Source organism: Micromys minutus (assembly GCF_963924665.1).
Source record: "Micromys minutus genome assembly, chromosome: 29".
Taxonomy (NCBI): domain Eukaryota; kingdom Metazoa; phylum Chordata; class Mammalia; order Rodentia; family Muridae; genus Micromys; species Micromys minutus.
The window spans coordinates 24,624,275-24,635,569 of NC_137964.1; positions in this window are offsets into that span (position 1 = coordinate 24,624,275).

Here is an 11,295-nt window from a genome sequence, read left to right on the forward strand (position 1 = left end):
ACACCATGCTGCAGGGCTTGGGGCATGACCCAGCTGGTAAGCATGAAGACCTGAATCAGATTGCTAGGATCCATGTCCAAAGCCAGGCATGGAGACCAGTGAGATAGGTCAGGGGGCAGAGGGCCAGCCACACAACCTAGCACCCTGAGAGTTCGGTCCCTGGAACACACCTAAAGGGGGGGAGGAGAGAACCAACTCCACAGAGTTGTCCTCTGACCTCCACATGTGTGCGATGGCGCTCCCAACCATATAAAACCACAACAAACAAGGCAGGCAAACAGGTATTTAGAGCAGGTGTGGCACTGCACGTTTATAAACCCTGTGCTGTGGAACCAGAGGCATGAAGACCCTTGAGGTTCATTGAGCAGCCACCCTACGCTAACTGGTGAGGTTCAGGCCAATGAGGAGATCTTGTGTGTGTCAAAGGGATGACACTCAATGTTGCACCCTGCCTACACACACACATTCCACACCACACACATATACATACACCATACACACATATACACACATCACACACACATATACACACATACATATACAAACACCACACCACACAGACACACATCACCACACACACATATACACACATCACACACACACACATATACACACATACATATACAAACACCACACCACACAGACACACATCACACACACATATACATACACCATACACACATAGACACACATACATATAAACACATATATACGCACACCACACCACACACATACACATATACACACAAATATACACACATATGCATACACATCACACCACATACACACATATACACACATATGCATACACATCACACCACATACACACATATACACACATACACACACAGGTGCACACGTGTGTACACACATGCATGAGCATGCACACATACACACACATACACACACTCACATATGAACATAAATTTAACCATTAAAATAAAACATCAAAGTGTGTGGCAGTGAATTGTTAACATCAGTCAGCTTACTTGTTAAAATTTTTTAAATTATTTTTACTTGGTGTATATTGGTGTTTTGCCTGCATGCATGTCTGTGTGAGGTGTCGGATCCTCTGGAACTGGAGTTACAGGTGTAAGCTGCCATGTGGGTGCTGGAAATTGACCCTGGGTCCTCTGGAAGAATTGCCAATGCTCTTAACCACTGAGCCATCTCTTCTGCCCACTTGGTGGCATTGTAATGGTATATAAAATAATTGTGCATATGACAATCGATTGCTGTTGGGCGTAGGTGCGACAACACGGTGAGTACTTGCCTGGTGCTAGGTGCCTAAAATGCCAGCTAGCTTTTATTTCTCACCTTTTCCTACTTTGTCCAGTAGGGGGTGCTGTATAGTCCGTTGGTCAAGCTTCTCGTTCCCTAGTATCTAGGTTGGTGTTCAGCCAATGAGAGACACCCATAGAAGCAGCCTTCTTTGACCCTGAGAAACAAATCTGGCAGTAACTGCCCTGTCGTGTGTCCCCCTCACCTCACCCCTACCCCTTGCCCCCTTCTTCACTCTTGGGGATTTCACTGCCAGGAATTCTGGGATGCCCCACCCACTCTGAATCTAGCCTCTTGCGCACGTCACTGTGACCACGCCCACTCAACAGTATCGTCCCACGTGAAACCGGTTTGCAGAATTCAATCCTCTTTTGCTTCGCATTCTTACATGGTGGTTTTGGTTTTCAGCTGGACACTTGGGACTAGAACTCAAATTTATATATTTTATATTATTATAATATACGGTCTGAGCTCTTAGGTCCAGTAAGTGCCACTGAGCAGTTGGAAGAATCTTTCTCAGAAACCTGAGGTCTTCCACTAAAGAACAGCCCTTGGTCAGAAGTTCGAGGCTGGGCTGGAGAATTAGTTCAAGTGCTTAAGACTAATTGCTGCTCTTCCTGAGGACTGGACTTCTTTTGCTAACACTCATGCTGGGCAGCTTACAAATACCCGTTAACTCCAGCCCCGCTTCTGAACACAGGCACCCTACACAGATAAATACATGATTTAAATTGTGTATTTAAAGAAAATAACATCCTCATGCTCACATATGCTTTTAAAAAAAAGTCCTGGTGACATACGCCTTTGATCCCAGCACTCAAGAGGCAGAGGCAGGCAGATCTCTGTGAGTTCAAGGCCAGCCTGGTCTACATCCAGGGCTGCATAGTGACACCCTGTGCCAAAAGAAGAAAGAAAAAACTCCTGACGGATCTGATCCTGGTGTTCCTCCCTGGCCACCCCTATCTTGCACTGTTTTTCGGGATTGTGTAATACTGATGCTGACAGAACTGGCTCCCGTCCACAGAGAAGCAAATGAATTTCAGTAGGAAAAGCTGGGTTTGATCCTCAGTGTGGCAATATCAGGTAGTTTCTCACACTGAAATTCATCTCAGCCTTTCTGATGACCTGTGTACATAGGGTTATAAATATAACTGTGTGTGTACACACACACACACACACACACACACACATTGATTTTCTTGTTTGTGTTTTCATACATTTTGTATTTATTTATCTGTTGATATTTTTAAGAATATATTTTAAATTGGGAATTCCCCTTGCCCCAGCACCTCCCAAATTCTATAAATTTTATATTTGTTCTCTCTCTCGCTCTCAAACAAATCAAAAAACCATAAAACAAAACATCAAGTCTGACTGTGTTGATCCTGAACTTCAGACCTACCACGGGGTGTCATCAATATACCAGGCATCTCCCCACTGAAGTGATGAGCTTTGATCTTGCTGTCTGCTGTAATACTAAGTGTGAACCCGCAAGACCTGGAGTCTGCACACAGACCCAAGAGATGCTATGTGACCCTGCCCCCAAATTATTTCTGATGGGTAAATAAAGATGCCAACAGACAATAATTGGGCTGAAGAAATATAGGTGAGGTTTAGGACTCCCAGGTTTGGGATCAGAGGAGAGCCATGAGGAGAAGATGAAGGAAGGAAGAGAAACTACCATAGGTTAGGTGAGCCACAAGAATATGGCCCTGAGGGCTGGCCAACTGGAGTTAAGAGCAGTCCAGATAAAACATAGTAAGAAATAACTCGGGGTTATCAATAGGAAAATAGATTCTAATAACACAGAGGAGAGATATCTGCCCAGATCTTGCGCTGTTTATGGGTTATTGTAAATATAAAGGCTGTGTGTGTCTTTTATCCGGAAAGTGAATGATCATAGGCGGGGTAGAAGCCCTGGATTGGGGTTAATAATTTCAACAACATCGAAGAAAATTGGCATTCCTCTTCCAGCAGCGATTAAAGGTCAAGGGCTCCTTACCTAGGGCTGGGACTCAGTGCCCATCTCCCTCTTTCTATGTGTCTGCCTTGAGCTTGCCCTGGTCTTGTGCTCTGTCACACTCTCCGCTAGTTTATATGCTCATCCGCCCTGTTGGGGACTGGGAAATGCTCTTTCCTCGAAGCTAACCACTCCCTCTGGTTCTTGGGAATCTTTCTTACACATAGATCCCTCCGCCCTGAGCAGAGGAAGGGGATGAATCAGCCCCATTTCGGACTGAGCAGTCCGAGGCCTCTTCTGCACATTCTCCATCTGCGGGTCTCTGTTGATTGCCATTTATGGCAAGAAGCACCTTCTCCAATGAGTGCGACACACTGATCCATGCACATAGAACTGATCTACGCATATAGTCAGCAGGAGTCGTTCAATTGCTGAGCTCATTTAGCAGGGTAACAGTAGTAGGTTTTCCTCTACAGTCCATGATCTATCTAGCACCTGTTCTTGACCTCAGTGACTGGGTCAGGCATGGGTTCCATGCCGATCAAACAGTGACTGGTCATTCCCATAACACTCATGCCACAATAGCACCGGCGCATATCCCTTGCCAGGCCAGCGTTGTAGCTCGCAGGGCTCTTAGCTGAGTGGGACTGATAATTACTGTTCTCTTTCAGTAGTGTACGCAGCCCATTCTGAGTGATGCCATCCCTGGGCTGGTGGTCCCAAGTTCTGTAAGAAAGCTGGCTGAGCAAGCCAGTAAGCAGCACCCCTCCTCGGCCTCTGCACCAGCTCCTGCCTCCAGGTTCCTGCCCTGTTTTGAGTTCCTGTCCTGACTTCCTTCCATAATAAACAGCGATGGTAAATCATAAGCCAAATACACTCTTTGGCTGGGGGGGGAGGGGTGGTGCTGGAGAGATGGCTCAGTGGTTAAGAGCACTGGCTGCTCTTCGTAGGTCCTGAGTCCAATTCCCAGCAACCACATGGTGGCTCACAACCATCTGTGATGAGATCTGATGCCCTCTTCTGGTGTGTTTGATGACAGCGAGAGTGGATTCATATACAAATACACCTTTTCTTCCCCAAGTTGCTTAGGTCAAAGTGTCTCATCACAGTAATAGTAACCTTAACTAAGACAAACCCAAGCGCTTTTATTTGGTGCTGGAGATCAAAGTTAGGCATTCCAGGAAGGTAACTTGCTCTGTTTTGAATTCTCATTGAAGTAGTAATTAGCATCTTTCCTTGGGTTGTGTTTTATAAGGTGGTATAATCCGATGTGATTACAGTGAGGGGGGTGCAAGGGAAGGCAGAATGGCTAAGGTGTCCCACTGAGGAATCATGCCATGTGACAGACCTACCATAAAGGAAGATTATTGGGAGGTGGGGGGGAAGAGAATCTGAAAAGATGTGAAGGCAAAGAAAAAGGGGGGAGAAAGCCAGAAAGAATGAGAAGAAAGGAGGAGGGGAAGAGAGGTTGGCCAGGAACACAAGGAAACAGAGAGAGAAAGAAGATGGAGAGAGTAAAGAAGAGGAAGAAAGGGTTTGGCAGCGAGCAGTGTTCTTATAGGCCTGGCTTACACCTGGCTGGCAGAGACGAAAGCTGTTGCTGGGTAATCGTTGGGCGGAGCCTGGCAGAATTGTCTGTAAGCCAGCACCTTGTTAAATGAGGAGAGAAATGAAATTCTTGTCGCATACATTTTATACATGGGTAAAGCATGGTTTTTGGTTTGGTTTTTCAAGACAGGGTTTCTCTGCGAAGCCCTGGCCATCCTGGAACTCACTCTGTAGACCAAGTTGGCTTTGAACTCAGAGACCTGCCTGACTCTGCCTTTTGAGTGCTGGGATTAAAGAAGTGTGTGCACCACCACTGTTGCCACTGCCACCGCTGCTGCCACCGCCGCTGCCACCACCTGGCGAGAATCCTGTTTTTCTTTTTAAAAATTGCATAATTTTTAAATAAAAATGATTACATTTATTTATATGTCTGTGTGTATAAGCCTGCATGTCACAATGTACCTGTGGAGGTCAGGGGACAGCTTGCAAGGCTTGGGTCTCTCCTACCACCATGTAGGTACTGAGACTTGAGAGACAGTCATCCAACTTGGTAGCATAGTGCCCTTACCCACTGAGTCATTTCTCCAGCCCTCGATTTTTTTTTTAATGATGTAATCCTTCCCAGACAAAAGCGCAAGACCACATTAAGAAAACCTTCACCCCTGCTCCCTACTTTTTGACTGGAACGATCATATACATAATGCAGAAAATAAAACTACCACCTTGTGACCACAAGGATCAAGTCTAAAAGTCTTAGAACAGAGGTACTTAAAACGATGACTACGGTTTGTGCCCACCACTATGCTAATGATAGCCTCATGGGCTCTTGCCTTGCTCCATCCTGGGCTTCTTATTGAAAGACAAACACTCAGAGGCTGGAGGGGCATCTTAGTCTGTCAAAACTGCTTGGTCGTCCTGCAAGTCTGAGGGCCTGAGTTTGTTTCCCAGAACTAAGTATTCTTGTAATACCAGGGATGCAGAGGCAGATTCAGGCAGATTCCTGGAACTTACTGTCCTGTAGCCTTCACAACTTGATGTGTTTCAAGACAATGACAAAGACAAACCCTGTCTCAAAAAAAGGAGGAGGAGGAGGAGGGAAAAGTGGAGGGGGAGAAGGAAGCAGAGGAGGAGGAGGAGGAGGAGGGAAAGGTGGGGGGGAAGCAGAGGAAGAGGAGGAAAAGGTGGGTGGTGGCTGAGGGAAGGCACCTGAGATTGACCTCTAGCCTACACACACACACACACACACACACAAAGAGAAACACTAGCCCCCGTGTGTTCAAACCATTACACTAGGGTTCTATCTTGTACTGTAGAATGCATATCACACTGATACTACCAGAAAACTAGATGTTCCCTTTAGTACGGGAGAGAGAAATCTGTAGTCATACTAAGCATGTCCAGAGTCAGGTGATGGAGGCCTGGCCAAAGAAGGGGAAGTGACCGTGTGATCAGCCAGTCACCCAAAGCCTGCAGGAAGGGGCAGCAGTGTTGACATTCCTTTCTGAGAAGTCTCCTATTGATGAGAATCAGAATGAGTGTCCAGGGTTTTGTGACTGTCGTGTGATACAGCATCATAAAGCCCAGATTCTCCAGAAATCATGGGCTTTATCCTTCCACTTCTCTGCCAGCACTAAATCACATGCTTCTGCCAGCACTAAGTCACGTGTTCCGGTCAGCACCAAGTCACGTGTTCCCGCCAGCACTGAGTCACGTGTTTTCTTTTGACTGGTTCTTCCTGAAATTTTTCAAAATATTCAAGTGTAGTGACGTTGATGTTATTTGAATTTTGTTTTGTTTTGTTTTTCAAGACAGGCTTCTCTGTTTAGCTTGGGATGTCCTGAAACTCACTTTGTAATCCAGGCTGGCCTTGAATAAGGAGATCCACCTCCCTCTGCCTCCTCAACGCTGGGATTTAAAAGGCGTGTGCCACCTCCACCCGGCTTGAAAATAGTTTTTATTACATTTCATTTTGTTTGGAGGGGGAGTGCTGGGGGGGCTGCGTATAAGTCAGGGCACACATCAGAAGTCACTTCTCTCCTTCCATCATGTGGGTTCCAGGGACCAAACTCAGATTTATCAGGGTTGATGGCAGGCACCGTAACTGTGGCGCCATCTTGTGGCCTTGGATATTTGCTGGTTGCCTTTTGGCCATCCGTTTTACTTGAACAGCTTTTTGTTTTGAGACAGGGTCTCACTTCGTAGCCCTAGCCGGCTTGGAATTCACTATGTAGACCAGGCTATCCTTGATTCATGTCAGAGATCTATCTTCCTAAAATTTAGATAGGAAGCAAATAACAAAAGGAGGGTTCAGGATACAGAAGTGACGGTCACATCACACAGACATGCCATTTGTCCAGCTCCTGATCCCAGAGCCCTGTGCAAAGCGAGCAGGATTAGGGACCGAAGCCTGAAGGGAGTGGGCGGCTCCTCGGGGGTTAAAGAAAACCAACCTGTTTAGCTCCTCCGGAAAACTAGCTCTTTAATAAGGGCTTCTGCTGTTCTAGCAATACAGGACTGACAGGGATCCAACCATTTCTGCCACAAGAGGCCCATGCGTATTCCACGCAGATCAATTTAGAAAGATAACACCCTGTTATCAGGAGCTGGCAGGCCTGGAAACCATCTTTGCTTAGTCAGCCCGAAAGATCACTGGATCTAAGGAACACAAAACTAGGAGAGTCTTTATTGAGCTTCTTACAGTTCATCAAAACCCCCTATTAAAATCCTATGAAATTGTCACAAGATATTGTAAGCATGATTTTGGGAGAGGCTACTTTATTTGGGTTCTTTTATCTCTATCTCTCTTCCGACCCTTACCCACCCCAATCCCTTCCAACCCCACAACACTAGGTAGGAGAGAAGGGTTAGAGGAGAAATGGAGAAATGGACCTCTATAGGCAACTTCCTCGTGAGTAGGGTCATAGTTCCTTGGGGCAAGTCCAGACTTCATCATCATCAGGATACCCAGAAGTCCAGTAAACCAGTAATAATAAATGCAGCATCAGGACCAGCCAGGGCAGCAACAGAGGGAGCAGCTGTTGGCTGCTGAGCCTTTTGGGGCTCTCCGGTTTGGACCATCTCAAGACTCCTCAGAACTAAAGGGATCTGCAACTGGCAAGGATCACACCTCTCCCAAAGCATGCACAAGGCAAGCAGCCAGCTGCTGTGCACAATCTAAAGCAGCCCCACATCTGGGATTTAAACAAAAACATGTTCACATCATGGAACTGTTTTCTTTTGTTTGTTTGTTTCTGTTTTTTTAAGAAACTGCAATACTCCCTAGAAGCTACCTTTTTTCTTTTTCTTTTTCTTTCTTTCTTTCTTTCCTTCTTCCTTTCTTTCTTTCTTTCTTTCTTTCTTTTTAAAGAAGAAGAAATTCAAGGCTAGAGGACCAGGGAGATGGTTCAGGGTGTAAAACCTGCTTACGAGTCTGGTTGTCAGTGTACAGGCCATTCCATTGGCCTGCTCTCAAGGACCAAGCAACTGCTGACATCATCGCCTGACTCTGCTGCCGGGTGTGCCAAGTGTGGGCTGCAGATAAAAGGACTGCCAGCCATCTCAGCCCTCTCTCTGCCCTCATGGCTCTCTGCTCCCTGTCTGTCTGTCTGTCTGTCTGTCTACATGTCCACCTGTCTACCAATATCCCTTCCCCAAGTCCTCACTCCTCCCCTCCCCTCTTCCAATAAACCATTTTTTACACCATGTTGCATGACATAACTTCTCAGGGGTGCACCTTGATTGGTCCTGCCAAAGATGTCCCCTCGATGTATTATTGTGTTTGGTGAAACTGATGCTGTAAACTAGGAGGGGCTCTGGTATCTAACCACACAGGGATCCCACCTGCCCACTACACCTGCAACAGACCTGCCTTCCAGTCCAGCGATGGCTAGGGACTCCATCCAACCCAGACAGTTGGTGAGTTCTTGCTCTAACTCGTCTCCAAGGCTTCTCTTAGCCTGACCATTTCCCTGGATGAGGCTTTGTTTTTCCAGCCTAGTTTCCCACCCTCTTGGCTTCTCTCGAAAATCCTGGTACTAGGTAAATCGTGTCTGCTGGGGCTTAGCCCTAGCCCCGACCTCTGGATGATAATTCACTGGACAGCTTGTGTCTTCTCATTTTGGTCTCTCCTGGGTCCCTGGGATGCCTCAGACCCAGGCCTGGGACTTCTCTTCTCCTCCATGGGAACTGTGTCCTGGTACACCCAGCTTCTAAATGTATCAAACCAGGCCCCACTAGACCACCCAAGAGATCTGGGGAACATGAAAACAATTCTCCTTTCTTTATTCCCTGGTGCTCACTCCAAACCCTGTTTTATTTCTGTGTGGTCTCTCTCCTCATACTGAGTAAATAAATGTCAGAGTCGTGTAGGAGCATAAAGTACAGCACATTTGACACACGTGTTTCTGCTGCAGCATCTGCTCGCGGAGCCGCTCCGAAGGTGTGTACAAATCATTCATCTGTGAATTTGATGCCAAATTCTAGAGTCTGATTCTTTAGCCCTCTGCGTTCTCCACATGGCTCTGGCTTTTGCAGCCTACCTATGTGGGCCTCGTGTCCTTTCTTCCCCTGGCTTTCGGTACAACTAAGCTAAGCCTGTGTGCTCTCTTGTTTTCTCTCTCTCTCTCTCCCTTTCTCTCTCTCTCTCTCCCCCTCCCTCCCTCCCTCCTGTCCCGCGCAACCGTCTCGCCTGCAAGAACGACGCGGCACACAAAATAGAATCCTTCTGCGGTAAACTTTATTAATCTGGAAAAACCGGTACTTGCTTCACGTAACGAAAAGGACGGAGAAAACCAAGAGATCCAAAGAGACGAACAGGACGAACAAGCTCCACGAGACGGCCGAAAACCAACGGGAGAAAGAAGAGGAAGAAGAGAGGAAGAGAGAGGAAGAGAAGAAGAGAGAAGAAGAGGCAGAAGAAGAGAGGAGCTATCCAGCCCTTCCCCTATAAAGGGATCAGTCCTTGCCTTGGACGCGGAGCCCCCTGATTGGTTGAAACTCACCAGGCCCTATGACGCCACGGGAAGAGGCGGAACTCATGAAGCGGAAGTTACCCAGCCTGTGCGCACATGGCTTGTTTACTGCTAACTCCAGCCAGATATCAGCGCCATCTTGTAATGGCGAATGCGTGGGAATGTGTGGGCGGCGCCCCACACCCTCCCTCTGTTTGCTTCTCTTTCTTTCCCTCTCTCTGCTTGCCCCCCACACACTTCCTTCATAGACTCAGATTCTCAGATTTTCTGACAACAGCTTAGCTTCATTCAATGGTCAGAAATTGGCATGTCTGGTTTCCAAATTCTCTCTGCCACGAACAAATGACTCCCAAATGATGTGTATCTAACCTTGCTTTGCTCTATCTGTGCTTAAAGGTTTTACTACCCCCCCCACTCTTAAAAATCTACTATCACTGATTTCTTTTCACTCTGCTCTCAAAAAAACTAATATCAAGATTACGTGTAAATTCTTATCCAAGAGTTTGCACATTGCTCATTAGGTGTGACTTAAAATCTATATAAATCTGCAACAATATCTGGCTTTAAGTTTGTAACAAAAGGCTTATAATTAAAATCTATACATGGCTATACATATATACACATATATAAGTACGTGTGCGTGTAACTTGAATCGAAGTACATATGTACATGTGAATGTAACGTGAATGCAACTCCCGTTTTTAAAATACATTTAAATAGTAAATAAATATTTACTAGAAACACAAATGTTTTTAAACCGAAACCATGTGGCTCTCCTTCATCTTGGCTAGCAACATCACTGGAATGTAAAAGGTCACGTGGCTTGCAGACTGCCATATGATTTCCCCTTATTAAGATGAACACATGGTATAAAGCAACAATTATGAAACATCTCAGATCTTAGTTTATTACTGTATCTCCTTTAAGACCAAGAAAGCAACAAGTCTCGACTATTTTAGATCCGTACAGATTTTTGTATGATGATAGAAATTCAAAGTTATATTTGCTACAACATACTGTATGTGTCGCTCAACGCCAGTTTAAAATATTCTGTATGTGATGATAAAATTTCAAAACTATAAAGACCTATTCAGATTAACAAAAGCTAATCCAAGATGTATGTCTACTTACTTCTTTGCTAATTGCTCAACAGCAGGCTGCAAGGAAATGTAGCTATGTTTGATAAATGTGTTTGATATTTAAGATATATTTATCAACATATGTTTGGCAAATAAAATACGCTTGATAATCAAGATGTATAAACTCCTAAGGTCTAGTCACGTTCACAGTAATGTTCGTTTAGTTTCTTTGTCTTTAAGCTTTAGATGTTTGGGTAAACTAAGCCACACAGAAATCCGCAATTTTCTATAATAATGCAATACAGTAGGATTGGAAAAGTTGCCACTCTCTCTCTCTCTGGACTGTATCTATGATTAAAAGTTTCATTTTGATCCTAGAAGTGCTTCGATTCAAAATTGTGGTTTTAAAGGCTAAGCCTAAAGTTCCAATCTTATGAAAGCTACGGCTGTAAAATGC